We start from the raw sequence: 23,080 nt of genomic DNA, 5'->3' as shown, positions 1-23,080 counted from the left end.
TTGTGAAGCAGGGTTGTCGTCCCATGCCTCAGCAGGTTAGATTACACTAATTCTAATACCCACATGGTCCCATATTAAAACTGCCATTATTCGAAGCATTTTTATTGGCTTTTATCTATATATAATTTTGCTTTCCTGATATTATTTAAGAAATGAATATGCTTTTGAGGAAGAAAAGCGTTCATGAATGCAGACACCGTGGAAATAGTATTTCGTCAGCCTTATTTCGATAAACGCCCCGCACAACATGCAGCCCTCCCCCGGAAAAAGATCATCCTTTAAAGATCCACTGCCCAATACTATTATGCTATATAAAAACTTCCAACAAAAACATGTCATATCAATGTTTATTACAAAAGGAAGGCCCTGATACAAGAAACATTGGTGCACAAACGTTTAAATACGTTCTGCATCTATAAGCATCTCCTAATCTGATTCAATCGGTTGACATTAATTCATATAATTTGGAGCCGTAGCGCACTTGCATTTGCTTTTCATTAGGTCCGCGCGCTGTTGTTATATATAACGGGCAACTTAAAAATCATGGGATCCGACCCCCCCCCCCCCCCCCGTCCTTTTCTTGACACAGTTTCATTCAGTTATGTATTTCGCCAAATAAACATTTGCACACGCTCTTTTCTTAATTTCCTTTCTTGCTGAATCGCTAAGAGCTGGACGTCCTCGCTTGAGATATGCACATAAATTGCATACTGATAACCGTGATAACCGTATTCATGCGAATTACGTCATGTTTCCGACGGTCCCGAAGCCAATCTCGCGCTCGCTAGTCAAAGTTCGGATATCGTCGCGGGAAATTCAAATGGAGTATAGTGTCCCACACAAAAATAAAACCTCTTGTATCTCGTTGAATTAATGTTACCAGATCACATCTGGCGTTGACATTTTCGCTATTCCTATAAGGAACTCTGATTTGTATATTGGTTAACATTATTTTACGAGGAATTCGTTGATTTTGAGTGTTTATGGATCATTAAATAAGCCTCCTTTTGAATTCATCAAAGTACTCCAGACACATATATACATGTACAATATTAGAAATATCTACATAACATAATGCCTCGGATTGTATTTTTTTTTAAGGATCTATTAATAAAATAGCACTAAATAGCAAATAATCACTGGCGATACTCATATATTTTATTTATTTATAATGTAATTTCAAGCACTTTATAAATGTCATTTAACCACGCTTACAACTATAAAATGATTGACGATATTGTGTAAAATTCCGTATTTTTATTCATGACAACATTTATTAATTAAGGCTGTATACTTGTTTACAAATATTACTGCTAAGAGCGTGTACACAACCACAAAAAAGGCAAATACTAATTATTGTGTGTACAACTGGCATACATGATATCATCTTCTCACTGAACTCATGCAGTATGTGGTTTGGAACTGGAATCACATATTGTTTGAAAGCTGGTGTAAAGTTTAGGAATCAACGTTTATACTTTTCTTTGTAAAATGTTCATGCATTATCACTTAATCACAGTTGAACTCCAATTGATAATTGGTCATGAATTTTTCATGTCTATTGTTGACACTTAATTTAAGATAAAAGTACTGGTTAACGAATGCCTTCTCTCTTAACTGGGAAATGGTGGTTTTGTCCAAATATATGCAGATTATCTCTTTTAAAAGACCTGATAACACTTTATATAAAGTCTAAGTTATACATATATGAAGGTTACAGTATGCCTTTCACAATTGAAATATTTTTATTAAGATAAATATATAAAAGCCCCATTTCACCGTTAAAAGGAATTTGTACAGTATTTCCCCTAAGGTTGTCCCGTTTTGAAACAAGCCAATACACATCTTATTGTTTGTTTAGCTTTCATGGGGGTTTGGGAATAGTTCGTTGGTTCCGGTAAAATGTTTGATAGAGTGGAAAATTGAGTTACAAAATGTATAAAATGCAAACGTGCTTTTCCATACAAAAATTATATTGCTTATTGGTATATTGATGTAGTCCGTGTCCCCACAGGCCCCGGTCCCATATAAGCACGGATGGGCACGGCAGTCCAGGATCCACCAGATCAAAATCCGGGACGATCCGTAGACTTAAAGCGGGTATATACGATATTTTTTATGTGTTTAATTGTAATGTATTGATAAAATATGTCACAATAACACAAAATAGGCAAGAACAAGAGCGCCGCATGACGGAGCAATATACGCCCGATTCGTGTGCCATTGGAGATGATACACTGATGATTGATGTATTTGTTTTTGTTTTGAATTAGAGTCCGGACAAAGTAAAATGCACTAATTGACCCTTTGACCTAGTTTTTGACCCAGCATGACCCATATTCGGACTTGACCTAGATATCAACTAGATGCAACTACTGACCAAGTTTGGTGAAGATCGGATGAATACAATTTGAATTAGAGTCCGGACAAAGTGGCGCCGTTGAAAATGCACTAATTGACCCTATGACCTAGTTTTTGACCCGGCATGACCCATATTCGAACTTGGCCTATATATCAACTAGATGCAACTGCTGACCAAGTTTGGTGAAGATCGGATGAATACAATTTGAAATAGAGTCCGGACAAAGTGGCCCCTTTGAAAATGCACTTATTGACAATATGACCTAGTTTTTGACCCGGCATGACCCATATTCGAACTTGGCCTAGATATCAACTAGATGCAACTGCTGACCAAGTTTGGTGAAGATCGGATGAATACAATTTGAATTAGAGTCCGGACAAAGTGATGCCTTCCGCCCGCCGCCCGCCCGCCCGCCCGCCAAGGGGTTTCACATAATACGTCCCGTATTTTATACGGGCGTATAAAAATTATACATTAAAGCTGAATTTCATAAAATGCAGCAAAGACAAATTAGCGCCCCGAGCCGATAGTGACGTACATATTCAATCGTGATACATCGGCTATCTCGGATTCCTCCGTAAGATAGGCCTCGTGGCTAACGGTCGCCATATTGCCTTGTATTACTACTTTACTACCCAAAAGGTTGTCAGTCTATTGTTATGAGGCTGTATACGTGCGCGTTGAACTAGCGCCAACCTTTTTACCGAAACTTTGATATTAAGAGCACTATTAACGTTCATTTGTGTTGCATTTTGACCTATAATCCAAGTGATTTACTTTTCCATTATTATTTAATCACCCTATCATCCAATTTTTAAGATGAAATTACGGTGTTTACAAAACCAACCAAACCGAAAGTGAAACTGGATGCATTACGTTTCGCGATGTAAACATTAAATATTTGTTCAGTTTGAGGAAGCGAATCGATAATAGACGTTGGAATATGTATGCAATACAGACTATCATTGCCGATTGTAGTACTGGCTAAAAAATACCTTTTATGACAGGTCATGTATAGAACGTTAATCAAATAGTGACCATAAATCACTACAAATCTCTGGGTTGTTCATTAACCCATTTATGCCCAGTGGACTCTCCCATCCTTCTAAATTGGATCAATTTATTTCCAAAAGTAGGGGTGTCTGGTATATTTATTTCTATATTTAGAATATTTCTTACAGAAATTTCTTTAAGCAAACAGCGCAGACCCAGATGAGACGCCGCATTATGCGGCGTCTCATCTGGGTCTACGCTGTTTGCAATGTCCTTTTTTTCAGGACGCTAGGCATGAATGGGTTAATATAATTAATGCACGTTTCTGATCTAATTGCCTGTATCTAGTTGTAATTACCATGATATTGATAAAATTAAAACGTTTTTTTTTCATAAATTAACATTACATGTTTTATTTTTATCATTTAGGGAATATATAATTGTATCATTATCATCATTAAATATTCTGAAAATGATCTAAATTATCATGATTACTTTAAAGTAGAATTTTTAAATTTTACTCATTATTTTAAAGGGGCCTTTTCACAGATTTTGGCATTTTTTAACTTATTCATTAAATGCTTTATATTGATAAATGTAAACATTGGATCGTAAAAGCTCCAGTAAAAAATCAAGAATAAAATTAAAAAAAGGAAAAGAACATTGCCCGGAGCAGGTTTCGAACCAGTGACCCCTGGAGTCCTGCCAGAGTCCTGAAGTAAAAACGCTTTAGCCTACTGAGCTATTCCGCCGAGTACACATGCTAGTCGTATTTTATACCTTATATAAGCAATCTTCGTAGTTTCACAAAATTTAACGACAAAAACAGAACTCTCCAAATTATTCAATCGTTTCGCGTTGCAACGCTTTATAATTTTTAGGTTTTAAAATCGTCAAAAGATGCATATAATGGCTATATTAGACCATGGTAAATGTTCAGTATTACTGTTTCCTCACAAATATCATAACTAAAACGAAAATGTGCGAATCTGAAACAACTTTTTTCAATTTTGTCAATTTACCAAAGCGTGAAAAGATCCCTTTAAATGAATTTGCACATTTGCTTGATTCAAAATAAAATGTATTAATAAGGGTTTCAGTTGTTAGTTTTAACCCTTTTTTATTTCGATTAAATTTAAAGTACTAACTACGTACATGTATTTGAAATGCTCTTGAGTTCGTTTCCTGGGCCTAGAACCAGTACTTGGGTGTCTCTTGGAGATTTCTTAAGAATGCTCCCACACTGGGGATCAAACCAGTGACCTCCAGATCATTAGGTGGACACCACATCCATTACACATCAGCGACCTTTAATTAGTAAATTACTTTAGTATTGCAGCATTATATAATGTAATGTTGCTACATATTTTTGGAAAATGATTAATGTGCAGTACTAAATAAATCTAAATGCATACAATTTTAATTGTGTATATTGTGTGATTATTAGTTACAAATTCCCTTTTTACAGGTATACTGGATTATGAAAGACTGATAAACATAAAATTGACAACTCATCTCCCCAACGATACTTTGTGTGGCTCATTCTCAGAACAAACCCATAGTCAGTGAGAAAACTACAGTGTAAAAAGACCACTTGATTGTGACAATTATGGCTGACCAAGAAAATGTTATCATTTAAAATAAAGAAAACTTCCAGTTCAATATACATTTTATACCAATTATGACATTGGCCAACAGAGAAAATAATTATAAGGTTGATTTTCCCAAAATTGACTGTTACAATTGGATACTGTTTTAAGCTTCACTCTACTTTGTCTGAAAATAAAAGTCCTAAATGATGTAATAGAAACATACATATTTAATTTTTAGTTTTACAAGGATATATATATATACATACATATATTATAATATCTTTTATCGATGGTCAATCAATTTAAGTTTAACTAATATATACATACACATATTATACATGTGTATGCTTTGATTTTTTTCTATTAAAGCCAAATTAATATCCCATTAGATAGATAGATAATATCACAGCAGTATTCCTATTTTGTCTGCAGGTACTGCAGAAATCATGGTTTATTATTTTACTGAGTCAGCCTTAATCTTTATATTATAATTGTTAAAACAGATTAAGATGTGCATTATACAATTGAGGATGCATCAAGATTAAAAAATGGTACATGTATAAATTAATAAAGAATCAATAACAATCAGAAACTGTGCATTTTTTTCAGTATTGTGTGAAAGGATTTGAAGTAATGATGTGTTTTTGAAATATGATTTATGTGAATTTGAATAAATATATAAAATTTAGTGATTTTCTCAGACAAAAACTGTTAATTACATACTAAAGTATTCAAAATGTATTATTGTAATATTCATTCGAATTTTTTAGTACAAAAAGCACTTTTCCCTGGCATTTGTATTTATAGTAATTGCATATTTTATAATTCTGACAGCATTTATAAACTGTGTTCATGCAAGCATGAACACGGTTTCATTTTTTGAGTATTTAAACAAGAGGGCCATGATGGCCCTGTATCACTCCACTGCTGAAAAAAGGCTGAAACAAATTTCTCTGCATGTGCAAATACTTAAATATAGGCCCTATTTAAGCACATGTACACTTTTGTGACCTTCTGAGCTGGGTCAAATTTAACCCCAGGGGTATAATTTGAGAAAACTTTGTAGAGGACTACTATATCTCACTACATACAAAATGTGGTAGCCCTAGAGTTTAGGACAAGAATATTTTTAAAGTTTCACAAAATAAGCAAGATATAAGCGTATATAATGTTCAATTTTGTGACATGCGTGTCAGGATCAAATTTGACCCAAAGGACATAATTTGAACAAACTTGGTAGAGGACTATAAGATGTTACTGCATACCAAATTTGGTAGCCATAGTCCAAATGGTTTTCGACAAGAAGATTTTTAAAGATTTCACAAAATAGGCGCTTTCAAAGCGTTTATTCAATTTTGTGACCCCCCGGGGCAGGGTCAAAGTTGACCCCAGAGGCATTATTTGAACAAATTTGGTAGAGGTTTATTAGATGTCACTACATACCAAATTTGGTAGCCCTAGGCCCAATGGTTATGGACAACAAGATTTTTAAAGTTTTCACAAAATAGGCCCCATATAAGCGTATGTTCAGTTTTGTGACCCCGGGCAGGGTCAAATTTGACCCAAGGGGCATAATTTGAACAAACTTGGTGGAGAACTATAACATGTCACTACATACCAAATTTGGTAGCCCTATGCCTTATGGTTAAGGACAAGAAGAGTTTTAAAATTTTCACAAAATAGGCACTATATAAGCATATAATTGATTTTGTGGCCCCCAGGGCAGGGTCAAATTTGACCCCTGGGGCATAATTTGAACAAACTAAGTAGAGGACTATACAATGTCACTACATACCAAATTGTGTAGCCCTAGGCCTAATGGTTATGGACAAGATTTTTTTAAGTTATCACAAAATAGGCATTATATAAGCATATGTTCAATTTTGTGACCCCCGGGGCAGGGTCAAATTTGACCCTAGGGATTAAATTTGAACAAATTTGGCAGAGGACTATTAGATGTCACTTTATACCAAATTTGATAGCCCTAGGCCGGATTGTTATTGACAAGAATATTTTTGAAGTTTTCACAAAATAGGCCTTATATAAGCATATGTTCAATTTTGTGACCCTCGGAGCAGGGTCAAACTTGACCCCAGGGGCATAATTTGAACAAATTTGGTAGAGGACTATAAGATGACACTACATACCAAATTTGGTAGCCCTAGGCCCAATGGTTATGGACGAGAAGATTTGTAAAGTTTTCACAAAATATACCCTATATAAGCATATGTTCAATTTTGTGACCCCCGGGGCAGGGTCAAATTTGACCCCAGGGGTATAATTTGAACAAATTGGTAGAGGACTATTAGATGTCTCTACATACCAAATTTGATAGCCCTAGGCCCAATGGTTATGGACGGGAGATTTTGAAAGTTTTCACAAAATAGGCCTTATTTAAGCAAATTTTCAATTTTGTGACCCCCAGGGCAGAGTCAAATTTGACCCCAGGGGCATAATTTGAACAAATTTGAAAGAGGTACACCCCAGGAACATTCATAAGAAATTTCATCAGAATTGGACCAGTAGTTTAGGAGAAGATGTTTAAAGGAAAAGTTTATGCATGGATGCACGATGGACACAGGACCTAAAAATCAAATTAAACATTTAGTTTTGATTTAAAATCAGTTTTTATATGCAAGTGTCTATTTCACTTATAAATTAAAACAGCATATTATTCATTATTGAAAAGATTATTCCAAGCTTGATGTCATATTTCAACTTTGCATAGTGTAGTTAATTGAACATTGTATTGAACTGTATGGGCAGCTATATTTTTTAATTTATGTATGTTGTATTATACAAAATGCATTATTTCTACCACAAGTAGACCATATAAGGCCTACTGCTACTAAATAGGCACTGGTATGAATTTGACACTGTTTTTGATGCTCATACAAAACTTTAATTATTACTACACTTTAGTATATTAAATATTTTCAAGTTTTTGTTCAACATTTTTTGCAATGGAAAAGAGTGTCTTAATGCATTTGAAAATATACTTAAAACAAACTAAAAATGCATTTTAACATACCTTTTTCCTGGTAAAGTGTATTTGGGATGATAAAAATACACTTGAAGAGTATTAATGCTGGAAAAATGCAGAAAAAAATACATTTGTTTCTGTTAGAAGTGTGTCTTGTCTGCATTTTTAAGTGTATTAAATGCACATCAAATGCAGATAAATACAATGCCAATACTGTTACATGTATTGTAATGGACATAAAATGCACTTGTTCTTGTAATTAAATGCTTTAGTGAATTGAAATAACCTTTTATAACGTTTTAACAATTAATAATACCTTTTTATATAAATTTTCTTTTAAAATGTGACACTTAAATGATTTTTGCACCACTAGTAAGAGATATAATTTGTGCTCATAATGCTTTATCATTACACTACATAATATCATTAAAATTACCCGTAAAATTCATGTGAAAGCTCAAGAGATCAATAGCAGCGTGCTATACCCTGCTCCTTTTTACATGACTTGATGGTATTTAGTCCCCAATTCTACATGGCTAAGGGAAAATTAATGAGCAGATTTGACAAATAAGTCTTAACTGGGATCCAATAGGCAGACTTTCATATTACTTGTATTTAATTTAAATCATGATCTGAATTGCTCTTTGGCAAATCTTTGTTGGTCACAGTATTCAACTGAATTTTGTTCACTTTGTAGTGATTATATTTTCTATATTTATCAGACAACATCTTTCTTCAAAAGTTTAACATGATTGCTTGGTTAATTTAGAAACAAGATCAATGCATCATAACATAAAATGAAACTAGAAATGGCGCGGCAGAGGCCGACGCGTATCCCCACGCCGCATGTTTGACCCAAGGGCGCCCCAGGGTTGATCATGGGGCCATGCATAGTTGAGATTGACTGTATTGTCATAAGAGAAGTTCAGTATCAATTAGAAGTGAATGGGTGTAAAAATAAAGAAGTTATAGTAAAAGGCAATTTTGGGAGGGTGTGGCCTATGTGGGCGGGGTGCCCCAGGGTTGGTAATGGGGCCATGCATAGTTGAGATTGACCGTATTGTCATAAGAGAGGTTCAGTATCAATTTGAAGTGAATCAGTGTATCAATGAAGAAATTATAGTAAAAGGCAATTTTGGGCGGGTGTGGTCTATGTGGGCGTGGCGCCCCAGGGTTGGCAACGGGGCCATGCATAGTTGAGTTTGACCGTTTTGTCATAAGAGAGGTTCAGTATCAATTTGAAGTGAATCAGTGTAGAAATGAAGAAGTTAATGTAAAATAACCTAAATTTTTTTTATAGTAAATGGATTTTTTTGGTGGGTGTGGCCTATGTGGGCGGGCGCCCCAGGGTTGGGATTGGGGCTATGCATAGTTGAGATTGACCCTAATGTCATAACAAAAGTTCAGTATCAATTTGAAGTGAATCCGTGTAGAAATGAAAAAATTATAGTAAATGGAAATTTTTGGTGGGTGTGGCCTATGTGGGCGGGGCGCCCCAGGGTTGGGAATGGGGCCATGCATGGTTGAGATTGACCGTATTGTCATAGGTGAGGTCCAGTATCAATTTGAAGTGAATCGGTGTAGAAATAAAGAAGTAAATGTAAAATAACCTAAAAAAATGAGTGATAATTTCTGACGCGGCCCCACCCCAACCCCTATAACTTTTGACCCAGGGGTCAGATCAAAATTCCAAATAGTGCACCGTCGCACATATGCTCATAGCTACCATGTGTGTAAATTTCAAGGTTCTAGTGCTTTTAGTGTAGGAGGAGATAGTGGCCAGGACGGACGGACGGACAGACGGACGGACAGACGGACGGACGGACGGACGGCGGAGATCACCACAATATCCCCACCTTTTTTTCAAAAAGCGTGGGGATAAAAATGTGTAATAGTAAAAATGGCAGCAAAAAAGCACTAGATTATCTGCCTTAAATCTGAGACGATATGTTGATGTATTGGAATTTCTCATAAATAATGTGCTCCATAGTTGTATAATTGTTTAGTCGCATGCATGAGTGGTGTCAATGTCACAATACCAATTAAAGCCTATAATTTACTAAAACAATTTGAAGTTTGATGTGAGTTTTTTTCAAGATCTGTTATATATAATTATATATACATGTATATATATATTGTTGAAAAGTTAACATGCAATAAGTTTACTGTAATTAAGTGACAAATAGTTTTACTGATTTGGTTGGAGGCATATATGCAGATATATCATGGTTTGTGCAGAGGACAGTAGCAAAAACAAGAGCTGTCTCCGTAGGATGACATACGCCCCCGATAAACCTTTAATAGAAGTTATGAGCATTTTTCAAAACCTAAAAGCCGACCCTAAGTTCAAGGTCAAAGGGGTCAAAATTTGTGTGTGTATGGGAAGGCCTTGTCCATATGCACATGCATACCAAATATGAATGTTACATCTGAAGCGACATAGAAGTTATGAGCATTTTTTCGAAACCTAAATGCAAAGTGTGATGGATAGACAGACGGACAGTGCGATCACTATATGCCCTCCTTTTGGGGCATAAAAATGTTTTTCACATTGTTTTGGTAAATGAGTAATGTAGTTAAAAGAACAGAATCATCAATTATAAAGTTATTGATTATAAAGTGTTGCTGGCATATTTGATGCATTCATCTAGCTATAAGAAAGTCCCTGTTTTATCCCCACTGGCACCGAGTGAGGGTTCTCAAAATCTTTAAACAATATGAATAACTACATATAGGGTCGAGAGCCTTGTTGATATGGGGGCTAAACACCTGAAATCAAAGCGACCCAGGTTAAAGGCCGAGGCCAAATAAATAAACCAGAGGCCGCATGAGCCTGCTATACTCTGAACAAGTATTGTTTCTTCTCAGAAAACTGGCTTAAGTGTCTTACTAAGCTTTAGACTTTGAGTTTCGGTGCAATCAATCTAAAATAAATTGGTCAAATTAAATAATAATTTGTAAAAAATAAACATTCTGCACAAATTCAATTATTTACTTTACCTGTGTGCATGAATCATTTCAGTCTTGATGGTAAGTGAACTATGTCAAAAGCACCATATCTATGAAACACTTGTTTTTTTAATAGTGCAATGCTCCACAGAAATGATGCTGATGATTATTCTACACGATGATGAATTATTACTATTAGATATATTTCTAAATTCCATTTCCACCAACAATTCGGTTATTCCACTACCAGTTCACATGCTTCATACACAGTTGAAAATAACACTATTTCACTCAACAACCGTGACACATGTACTCAATTTTTCAACTTTTCGCAATTAAAATTGTCTTCTACTGTTATTGTTGTTGTTGTACTTTTGAAAGTAGTTCGAAAGATGGCGACCATTAACCCAGAGATTGATTTATGAAATAAATCGTCTGCTGATCCAGATACACAGTTGAAAATAACACTATTTCACTCAACAACCGTGACACATGTACTCAATTTTTCAACTTTTCGCAATTAAAATTGTCTTCTACTGTTATTGTTGTTGTTGTACTTTTGAAAGTAGTTCGAAAGATGGCGACCATTAACCCAGAGATTGATTTATGAAATAAATCGTCTGCTGATCCAGAGTGAAATAAATCGTCTGCTGATCCAGAGTGGTACATATTTTCCAACAATAACCGAAGCATTCGTCTTTGTATTAGGATCGGAGATAGTGTTCGTGTGTCGTATGAATAGATATCGTTGCAGGAATTCAAATAAACCGTTAAGCTAAGTTTAGATGCACATCGTACATGTATGGTATACATGCTGGCGAATTCGGCTGTACAGCCGTTTTCAATTTCAGAATTAAATATCTGGCTTATTTCGCATTTTTCGACACATGTTCTTCTTAACTTTTTTAATTTATATTGAAATATATATATAATAAGTTTTTTACACAGTTTATATAAATTCATAAATATTTGACAAAATCGTATATACCCGCTTTAAGAGATTTTTTAGCGTCCACGGTCTTTCAAAGACCATCATCTCTCAACAAGGCAACCTCACGAACCAACCCGCACCAACACGGTTGCAACACGAAATAAACACGGCGATCACACGGAAATTCCCAGCCGAGCTTAGTAATATTACCGACCAACACGGCAGAGACAAGGATAGCCCCGAATAAACACGGATCATCACGGCAACTTCACGGACCTACACAACAAAGAAAAGCAGGGTAGCGATCACTGTTGTTGAATATTTTAGCATCACCGGTCGATCCATTGCTTTTACTTCTGCCAAAAGGAACTTGTAGTCGACGCCCACAAAGTCAGGAGTATTACGGAATGGTTGCCCTTGTTGAATCACAAGAAGCCAGTACGCCGACGACACTGTATGACAATGGTATTGTGCAGCTGACATCGATCGGGAATCTGCTTGGCGTTGTCATGCCACTTATCTGTCGTTTTAGAACAGGGAAATAGTTCTTTGGCGAATTCGACAAGTTTCGCAGCATGCATAAGCGAGTCGTAGCAGTTCAATGATCCTAGGTAACGCAATGTTATTGCCAACTTAATGCAAGCTGTAAGAAGCTTTCTGTAGTCTGACTTCTTGGGCTTGAGTCTGTGCTCAAAGCGTGTCAAAATTTGTTGGTATATCTGATAGCCAATGCGCAGGAAATTAAAGAAGCCCTTGGAGTTTTTCCTTCAGTTCGTCTATCAGCCGTCAGCCGACCCAGATGATGTTCTTTTTCGTTCTCTTCGCCCGTGTAGATTTTTTTCGCGTCTTTTCTATTTATCTGTCGAAGCTTTGCTTAAAGAGGCCTTTTCACGTTTGGTAAATTGACAAAATTGATAAAAAATTGTTTCAGATTCGCATTTTTTCCTTGAAGTTATGATATTTGTAAGGAAACAGTAATATTGAACATTTACCATGCTCTAAAATATCCATTACGTGCATCTTTTGACGATTTAAAATCCTGAAAATTATAAAGCGTTGCAACGCGAAACAATTAAATAATTTGGAGAATTCTATTGTTGTCGTTTTTTTGATACTACGAGGATTGCATATATCAGGTAAAAAATACATTGTCAATGGTATAAGAGCGGATGGTCTAGTGGATAGAGCGGTTCACTTTTGCTCCATGGCTCCAGGGGTCAGTGGTTCGAGCCCCGTTGAGGGTTACTTTTTTAATTCTTTAATTTAATTCTTGTTTTTTACTGAAGATTTTTAGACCCTGTTAACATTTATCAATATAAAGCATTTAATAAAAAACTTCAAAACATGCCAAAATCTGTGAAAAGGCCCCTTTAAGCCATAAGTATTCTGTTTTCAACCTGAGATTTTTGCAGTAGAAGCCGGCATCTCGTAATCATCAGCTTGTTCTTGTCATCGTATCGACCAAGTCGGTAGCACAGAAAAGGGAATAGATCTTCAAAATGCCCGTATTCATAGAACATACGCTTTCCTCGGTGTTATTCCGCGTTCTTCCGTGATTTTCACCGTATTTACACCTTGAAGGTCCCTGTCTATCCGGAATCGCCCGTATTATTCGGAGTTTTTACTTCGTAGTTCGTGTTTCCACAGTGTTTGTCCGTGTTTGCACCGTCTTCCTCATTAGAAGCTGTTAATAATATTGATAAATTAAAAATATACCGGCGTGTTCTGCAAACAACCGTACAACTGCCATCATGGTTCTTAATGGTCCGGTTCTAAAATTTGTTCCCGATCTGTCAAGGACGCACACGGACAAGCTAGGCATAAATATGGCTGTCCGCGGACTCGATTCGACAGCTCCACGGGCCATTACTGATGTCACCATATTCCCGAAACGTCACGGATAAACAAGGCATTTTTGTTTAATTTCTAATAATGCCGTGTTGGCCTCCCGTAGCCCCAAGGACATTCCCGGACGTTCACAACCTACAGGGATCGAAACGGAGACTACACGATTCACGTGCCGCATAATGAAAGACCTTCCACAATGCACATAATTACACCCATATACACAACACCAGCAGGAGATTGAGTGGCATTATTGCATGTCATTCCACACTGCGCATAATTACACCCATATACACAACATCAACAGGAGCTTGAGTGGCATTATTGCATGTCATTCAACACTGGGCATAATTGCACCCATATACACAACATACGCAGGAGGCTGAGTGGTATTATTGCATGTCCTTCCACGCCGCTCTTTTCGTTCATCCGTCCGTCTGCATTTATTCCAAAAGACAAAGTGCATATAATCGTGTATACGCATCTTTTTGCACGAATACGCATCAATAAAGAAGTAAATCACAAATGTAAGCCATTTAATTGCGACGGCCAATTTTGAAGCAGCGTCAATTGAAGTGCGCGGAATTACAGGTTCACATATAAAGGTTGTCCTGTGAGTGCCGTGGTTATTACATGCGAATTTTGCTAAGGCAACCCGGGATCAATAGATCTCTACCCGCTATCGGCTAACCAGTGCATGTGAGTTTGTATTGCGGTCACCTGTATACCGGTACATCAATATGCAATAGACTACTGTCGATTTAAATACAAGAGCACGTGCACAATGTTTATGATAATGAAAAAGAGCACGACCTCAGTGGTAATGTTTGTTATTGTCAATGGATGGTACTACTGGTAAATCTGTTGACTGTAGTTGGAGTGAAGTGGATTCGTTCGATGCAAAACTCAGATGCATCAATTGATGCTGATCGGAAAAACAAAGGGCACGTCAAATGCACGGGATCTTGCGCCTTTCGCGCCCTGCACATTGATTGGTCTATCGGCGAATACGTCACTACCGGTGACATTCTCTGGTTTTAGAGAAATCAGCGAGGAGGTATGCCTTTCTTAAGATATTTGCCACCATGACACTACATATTTCCTTTTGATAAATACGCATGATATACTTCTGAACATGTTCTGTAAATTAATATCGACATTGGTTGGTTCGTCATTCTATATTAACGTTAAAATTCATTATGTTTACAGTGCATAAGAGGAAATACTATCTATTTATAGACTTTGATTCGTACTCACTACTGATCATTCTTATGGCGTTTCGTTCTCCGAAATAAAATAACATATAACAGTTCATCGCGTTTTATCATGATGTTTATGAGAAAATAATGGATTATAGTATTTAATTTAGAATGAAGTAAATTTTGAATAGTCTGTAAAACATTTGAAGTGTTTTCTTTGTAAAAATTATGATATAGCCATATAATAGTAATTCTACAGGGATTAAGCTAAAGCAGAATGCCACAGCCCAACCCCCTGCCATTTTATGCAGCCATCTTATTTGTAATCATTTCAGGTTTGAATATTCTCTTTATATAAACACACTCAAACTGTTTTTATTGGCTTAAGCTGTTTTATCAAAGACCTATAGAATACACAGATTGGAAACTTCGTGCCTTATCAGGCTATCTCGCGGCGGGGTCACGTGGTCGAGAAACTGATAAGAACACTTTGGATCAGCAAACGATTTATTCCATAAATCAATCGGAGGAGTCCAAAGATAGCCGATGTATCACGATTGCGATAAGATAGCGACGTGTCCAGTAGCAACGGCTACGATTATCGAGCAAAGTTATGCGAAAATGTAACGGCGCTATAGAAAGGCGGCTGTAACTTGGTCAATAATGATCCGATATTTAAAAAATAAAGTTTCATAGAAACATGAGTAATTATGCTTTTACAAAATCTTGATTCTATTAACCTAAAATAAGAATTTATAATGCCGCGATCGTTGAAGTTATAGCGCTATAAGAATTTCCAAATCTCGGCGAGAATGCTGTTGAATAATTTATTTGAAAGGCTTTTGCTGATAAAATTTTCTTATATACATTTTTAATTCAAACATTTAAATAATATTATTTCAAAACGGATAGATATATGTGGACACATAGATCTAGGTCTCTGATAAAAACAACACTACAGTATAATAAATGCTATGATCGTTCGATCCAAAAGTGTTTTCAGTTAGTCTTATTTCAATATTGATTTTGTGGATATTATTCAATTTTGTAATTCCCAATTTTTTATTTAGATCTTATTCATGAGTAATAGGTTATTAAAGTTTTGTTTGTAACCAAGTTTTTTTTCTATTGGTAATTAATAAAAGCTCTAAGTGTCATGGACAAGGATGACACGAGAAAAAAACACAAAACATTTCACGCGCGTGTAAATTGTCGGATCAATTAGCGAACTGAAGGAGATGTTATGTTTGTATGAAAAATGACAAAGGTTTTCACAATGAACCAAAGCACGTTTGACGACAGGTGTGTACAATAGGGTATAAGAGCTAAAAATTGTACCAACTTTGTACAAGGCCAAAATTCTTTAAATGAACATTTTCCTCCAGTTTGTTTAATACAAACCTAGATAAACATATCACCAAGCATAAAAATCTGACTTTATCTATTTGGGATGAAAAATGAAAAAGTTTATCAAAAAGAACAAAAACACGTTTGACAGCAATCGTGTACAACAGAGGAAAAGGGCTTAAAATTGTACCAACATTGTATAAGGCCAAATCCTTTAAATTGAACATTTTCTTCTACGTTTTTGTAATTTATACTTAGATTAACATCTCTCCTAGCATAAAAATCATACTTCAACGATTTTGGGATGAGAAATAGAAAAGTTTTAAAAAAAGAAACAAACCTTTTTGGCGACAGGTGTGAAAATTATTGAATGAAATAAGAGTATAAAATTGTACAAAGGCAAAATCCTTTAAAATGCCTTATTTTCGTCTACTTTTTATAAATCATACCTAGATTAACATCTCACCTAGCATAACCATCTTACTTAATCAATCTATGATGAGAAATGAAGAAGTTTTAGAAAAAAATCGTTTTGGCCTTTAAATTTTTCAAAAATTATCGAAAATGAACAAATCCATTGTTATCTTTCAAATTCTGATAAATTAATAATACATAAGAATAATAACTACCAAAACCTGAAGCATTATCAACAAAGAAAATAAAAACTTATTTTTATTTACACAAAAAATATTCAATATGTCTGTTTGCGGCGACCGACTTTGCCCATAATTGATTGCTTTAAAACAAAATGGCCGACAGTAGCTGGAACAGGGAAGAATCTACAGGTACACCGGCATCTCCAAAATCGATGTCACGTGACCCGCGTCCGCCGTTAGATATTATCGCATATCGCTATCGCGAAGACGAGAGTTTCCAATCTGTGTTATCTATAGGTCTTTGGTTTTATATAGTAACATACAATATAACATAAATGTATTAGAACTGATGTATTTGTAATTAGGAACATATTTTAAGGAATGCAATGCTGCATAGATTCTTGAATATAAGTACTTGAGTGAAAACAACACTGTTGATTCACTATTAATGTACACAGTTTGCCATACTATGATTTTTCAGGAAAAAAGTCACACTACCCCTTTTCCAGCACCCTTTCTTTTTTCTCTTAATAGCCTAAATGCACTATTATTTCATCATCATCATCATCATCATCATCATCAATCATCAATCATCATCATCAATCATCATCTTCAATCAACATCTGTTTCATCATCATCCTCATCCTCCTTATCTTCTTCTTCTTTTTCATCATTAACATGATTTTAATCATTTAATTTGAGCATCATTGTGATCTTGTACATCATTATAAAGGTAGTTTGAAAGTTACAGCTTTGCAAATCTAACATCGGTCATGCTGAAATAAACCTAATTATTATAAAGATAATTGAATATTTTTTCTAGGCATCACCAAGTAAAATGTAAATGCTTTTATGGAAATTTTATTTTTTCAATTATGAATTTTATTTATTATTTATTATCCTTTTGCAAAATACTGTATCCCAGTAAAATGTGATCAGTGGAATTTTTGTCAGTGTATTAGTTCTTGATCATGCCATGTCACATGATTGTTTGCTAATTTTAGTGTATTAGTTTTTATGCCCCAGAAGAAGGGCATATAGTGATCGGACTGACCGTCCGTCCATCTGTCAGTCACACTTGGCGGTTAGGTTTCGAAAAATGCTCATATCTTCTATGTTGCTTCAGATAGCAATTTCATATTTGGCATACATGTGTATATGGACAAGGCCTTTCCCAGTGATTTTTTTTGTGTTTTTTTTTGTTACAGCCTGTGCCATTTGGATTAGGAAAATTAGCGCGATAAAACATGAAATTGGGAAAAATAGCGAGATAAACCATGAAATTGGGAAACATTAAGCATTATAAAAATGGTTATAAGAACAAAATTAAAATTGTTAAGTGAATGTTTGACGGCATTTGTATACGCCCGTTTTTAAAAACGGGATGTATTATAATTTCACCTTGGCGGCGGGCGGGCGGCGTCCACAGCAGTGTCCGCTCTCTAATTCAAAAAGTTTTCATCCGATCTTCACCAAACTTGGTCAGAAGTTTTATCTAGACAATATCTAGGTCAAGTTTGACTATGGGTTATGCTGGGTCAAAAACTTGGTCACAGGTTCACTAAGTGCATTTCAAGCATTTAGCATGGTGTCCACTCTCTAATTGAAGTTATAGTTTTTATCTTATCTTCACGAAATTTGGTCAGAATTTGTGTCTAAATGATATGTAGGTCAAGTTCAAATACGGGTCATGGTTAAGTTATCAAGTTGTCCAAAACCTTCAAACGGGCGTATCTTGTGACAGTTTGGCACTCTTGTTATATTATAAAGTGCTCCTTTAATGTCTTCTTACAATGAAGACAACGTTTAGTTAATATCCTTCCACATGCATAGTAAACTTGCACTAATCTAAAACACACCATTTAATCACAACCTCTTTAAGAGTATTAATTTAATTCAGCATTTTTATGCCCCCCTTCGAAGGAGAGGGGGTATATTGCTTTGCTCATGCCGGTCGGTCTGTCGGTCGGTCCGTCCACCAGGTGGTTGTCAGATGATAACTCAAGAACGCTTGGGCCTAGGATCATGAAACTTCATAGGTACATTGATCATGACTTGCAGATGACCCCTATTGATTTTGAGGTCACTAGGTCAAAGGTCAAGGTCACGGTGACCCGAAATAGTAAAATGGTTTTTGAATGATAACTCAAGAACGCAAACGCCTAGGATCATGAAACTTCATGGGTAGATTGATCATGACTTGCAGATGACCCCTATTGATTTTGAGGTCACTAGGTCAAAGGTCAAGGTCACGGTGACCTGAAATAGTAAAATGGTTTCCGGATGATAACTCAAGAATGCATACGCCTAGGATCATGAAACTTCATGGGTAGATTGATCATGACTTGCAGATGACCCCTATTGATTTTGAGGTCACTAGGTCAAAGGTCAAGGTCATGGTGACCCAAAATAGTAAAATGGTTTCTGGATGATAACTCAAGAATGCATACGCCTAGGATCATGAAACTTCATGGGTAGATTGTCATATCTCGCAGATGACCCCTATTGATTTTGAGGTCACTTAAGGTCAAAGGTCAAGGTCACGGTTACCCGAAATAGTAAAATGGTTTTCGGATGATAACTCGAGAACGCATACGCCTAGGATCATGAAACTTCATAGGTAGATTGATCATGACTTGCAGATGACCCCTATTGATTTTCAGGTCAAAGGTCAAGGTCACGGTGACCCGAAATAGTAAAATGATTTTCGGATGATAACTCAAGAACGCTTTTGCCTAGGATCATGACACTTCATAGGTACATTGATCGTGACTCGCAGATGACCCCTATTGATTTTCAGGTCACTAGGTCAAAGGTCAAGGTCACAGTGACAAAAATCGTATTCACACAATGGCTGCCACTACAACGGACAGCCCATATGGGGGGCATGCATGTTTTACAAACAGCCCTTGTTTTAAAATTAAATATCATATGGTGAAAACATTAACAAATATCAACAAACACTCTTTTAATAGTGTTCTTGCTGTGTTAATGGTGTATTAAATGGAGTTGAAATAATATATTTAATTTGCTTACCTTTCAATATCTTGCACTTGACATCCTCAGTTCAATGCTATTTCAATAAACTGTACAGCGTGACAAACATAATAAAGCAGAATATGCATATGAATCTGATTATACACAGACCCACTAACATATAAATCAAATCATGTTTGTCCCTTTACATTTGTGAACGATACTCATCTTAAATGCTTTAACTTTGCGAGTAGACTGAACTCCAATTTTCCAACACCGGTTTCCGTGACGCACATTTACTTTGCAGATTTGTAATAAATATTTGTTTGTTTTTTATCTAAAACGTAGTATTTTATGTTTATTGACACACACATTAAATTATTCTCTAATAACCATATGATATTTGTTGTTAATTTGAATGTTATTTATAATTTCGCCGCTCATTGCAAATTTCTCGTCTGCTTGCCACCATCTTGGACGTGTTTAACAACAGGCCTTCTCAATCGGGATACATCGACTATCGTCGGTATCCTCTGCAATGTAGAGAGAGATGTGTGGATAGCAACGTAAAATGGTATTCTGCTACATTCGCGTAAGTCAGTTGTCATTCAGTGACGACTCGACAAGCTCGATTGGCACTCATTCTACAAAATTATCGCAAAATACATTGTAATCTTATTGACTTTATTGGGAAAATTTGTTTATTGTTTGGCAATTTTTGGTCAGATTTTTGGGAAAAAATGTTGAATTTTGCAGTTGGGAAGCAGCCGAATATCGGCAATAATTTTGGGCAAAAAAAATCACTGTTTCCATACGCACACAAATTTTGACCCCTGTGACCTTGACCTTGAACTTAGGGTCCGAGCTTAGGTTTTGAAATCTGCGTTTAGGTTTTGAAAAAAGCTCATAACTTCTATCAAGAGTTTATAAGGGGCATAAGTCATCCTATGTTGACAGCTCTTGTTGTTAATGCCATATCACATGATTGTTTGTGAAATAAATTTGTATGTTTAAAAAGTTTCAGTAATTTAGATCTACCGTAATTACTCTATGTTTTCGGACACTCTAAGTTTTCGGACACCCCTTTCTTTAGCAAAAATAAATATTTTTCGTGACTCTTAATTTTCGGACACACAAGTTTTCGTCCATAAGTAATGTCTCTAAATTTTCGGACAGTATATTTTGCAGCACTATTTTACCAAATTTCTGTATTCGATATTTAATAACACTTCGATCATGGGGTTTTACAACCAGATTTACACCATAAAACATGGCAGGTGCCTGCATTCCTGAGGGCAACGGACCATTACATTTGCTTCATTGGGTAAATAATCTTGTAAACCGGTATTAAACAATGGTTTCGCCCGATAGCATACTGGTAAGCGTTGTGACAATTACCAGGGGTTGTGCCAATTAACAGTTCAATTATCTACCGCAATTGTAATACCCCTTCTCAGTAAAATAACTGTGACAAATACTAAACGCTTCAAAGTGTGATGCACCCTATTGCAAGTTTTAAGAAGAACAATGGAAGGTGTTAGACAACAACTATCGGAAATGAACAAACAACGAATTCATAGTTTGCTTTTTTTGTTGCGTTAATTACAGGTTCATACTAGCGAGTATCGGTACATAACATGCTCATCTTTGAACTTGTTGGTCAAAATACAACCTTGTAGCAACTGTCTGTCAAATAAATTAAGCATTAAATATTATTTAAAACACGTTGCAAACATATATAACTGTAATTTATTCTACATGGCATGGTATTTTACAAGCGCTTGCTATTACCGGTAGTTGTTGATACAATTGACGCTATTTTCGGACACTTTAATTTTCCAATCTAAGTTTTCGGACACCTGTATTTTGTGAATATTTTTTGTATCTAAGTTTTTGGACACGAAAATAAATAATTATTTTTAAGTGTCTCAAAACATAGAGTTATTACGGTAGTTGAAAACTGATCTGGATAAGTTAATTATTTGAGAGGGAAAATTCCTGGTATGTACTAAATCTAAACCTTTAATATATTATCTTTACATCAAAAAGCCTTTGTATATGCTTGGTCAGCGTAATTTTTTGGTAAAACATGGGGCAAACATTTGGACGCATTCCCAATCTCAAAAAGTACTCTTTTGTCCCAAATTGCTGCATAAAATTCCGAATTAAAGGTTTGATAAAATACAGTTTTAGTGAACTTCAATTTTTTTAATAAAAAACAAAACAAAAATAACAACACCAATTTCCCAATATTAGTCTAAACAGGTAGATTTTTTCCAATATGTATTTGAAAAAGAAAACTTGATGGTGGTAATGAATATATGTTAAAGACTGACAATAGCCAGGCTTTTTAATAGGGCCAAGGCAAAAGTAACAATTCAAGGTCAAATGTAAAATATAAGAGAATGACAAAGAGAAATCAAATCTCTGGGCCATCTTTAGTAAAAGAATTCTTGGGTCAAATTTACTGTCCCAGCCAAATAAATCCTACCAAATTTTGTGAGGATGGATTTAAAGAAAAACTGGCAATTGTTTGTGTGTGCAAAGTTCAGTAGGAAGACATTATTGTGTTAACATTGATGATCCGTCTTTTTGGCAACACACTTGTTCATATAACATTGATGATCTGTCTTTTTGGCAACACACTAATTCATATAATATTCATGCTCTGTCGTTTTGCAACACACTAGTTCATATAAAGTTACTCTTCAACCAGCTGTTGAGGACAAGGTTTTTCAACCTCTATACATCTACACAGTCAGCGTTTTTTATGTCCCCCATTAGATACTTGGAGGCATATAAGGTTTACCCCCCCAATTTTTAACCAGGTTTTCCGAAGGAAAAAGCTGGTTATTAGATTGGTGAATGTCGGCGGGCGGGCTGGCTGGTGAGCTGGCGGGCGGGCGGAACAAGCTTGTCCGGGCCATGACTTTGTCGTTCATTGTGAGATTTTAAAATCATTTGGCTTATTTGTTCACCATCATTAGACGGTGTGTCACGCGAAATAATTATCTCCAAGGTCAAGGTAACAATTTGAGTTCAAAGGTCAAAAATGGCCATAAATGAGCTTGTCCGGGCCATAACTATGTCATTCATTGTGAGATTTTTAAATCATTTGGCACATTTGTTCACCATCATTGGATGGTGTGTTGCGCGAAAGAATTACATCAATATCTCCAAGGTCAAAGTCACAACAATTAAATATAGATTGATTTTGAAACAGGGGGGGTAACTATGAACAATCAGTAACAATGCACATTTTGATTTTGAGTTGTCTCTCTTTATCTGACTTTTTTTTTCAAATTGA

At 35.7% G+C, this 23,080-nt stretch overlaps 1 protein-coding gene across 2 annotated transcripts in view; it reads left to right on the top strand.

Annotated features, from left to right (window-relative positions):
• The first annotated feature begins 14,561 nt into the window (after nucleotides 1–14,561).
• Nucleotides 14,562–23,080, top strand: part of LOC127859832 (uncharacterized) — a 54,327-nt gene continuing 45,808 nt past the window's right edge. The window contains exon 1 of one of the 2 annotated variants that reach the window (XM_052397342.1): nucleotides 14,562–14,712. The gene's annotated coding sequence lies outside the window, so the exon portion shown is untranslated. The remainder of the gene's footprint in view (nucleotides 14,713–23,080) is intronic. The other variant, XM_052397340.1, reaches the window with a different exon arrangement.

Source organism: Dreissena polymorpha, chromosome 15 (assembly GCF_020536995.1).
Source record: "Dreissena polymorpha isolate Duluth1 chromosome 15, UMN_Dpol_1.0, whole genome shotgun sequence".
Lineage (NCBI taxonomy): Eukaryota > Metazoa > Mollusca > Bivalvia > Myida > Dreissenidae > Dreissena > Dreissena polymorpha.
Note: the sequence above shows the minus strand (reverse complement) of the source record. Positions and strands in the feature narration are given on the sequence as shown.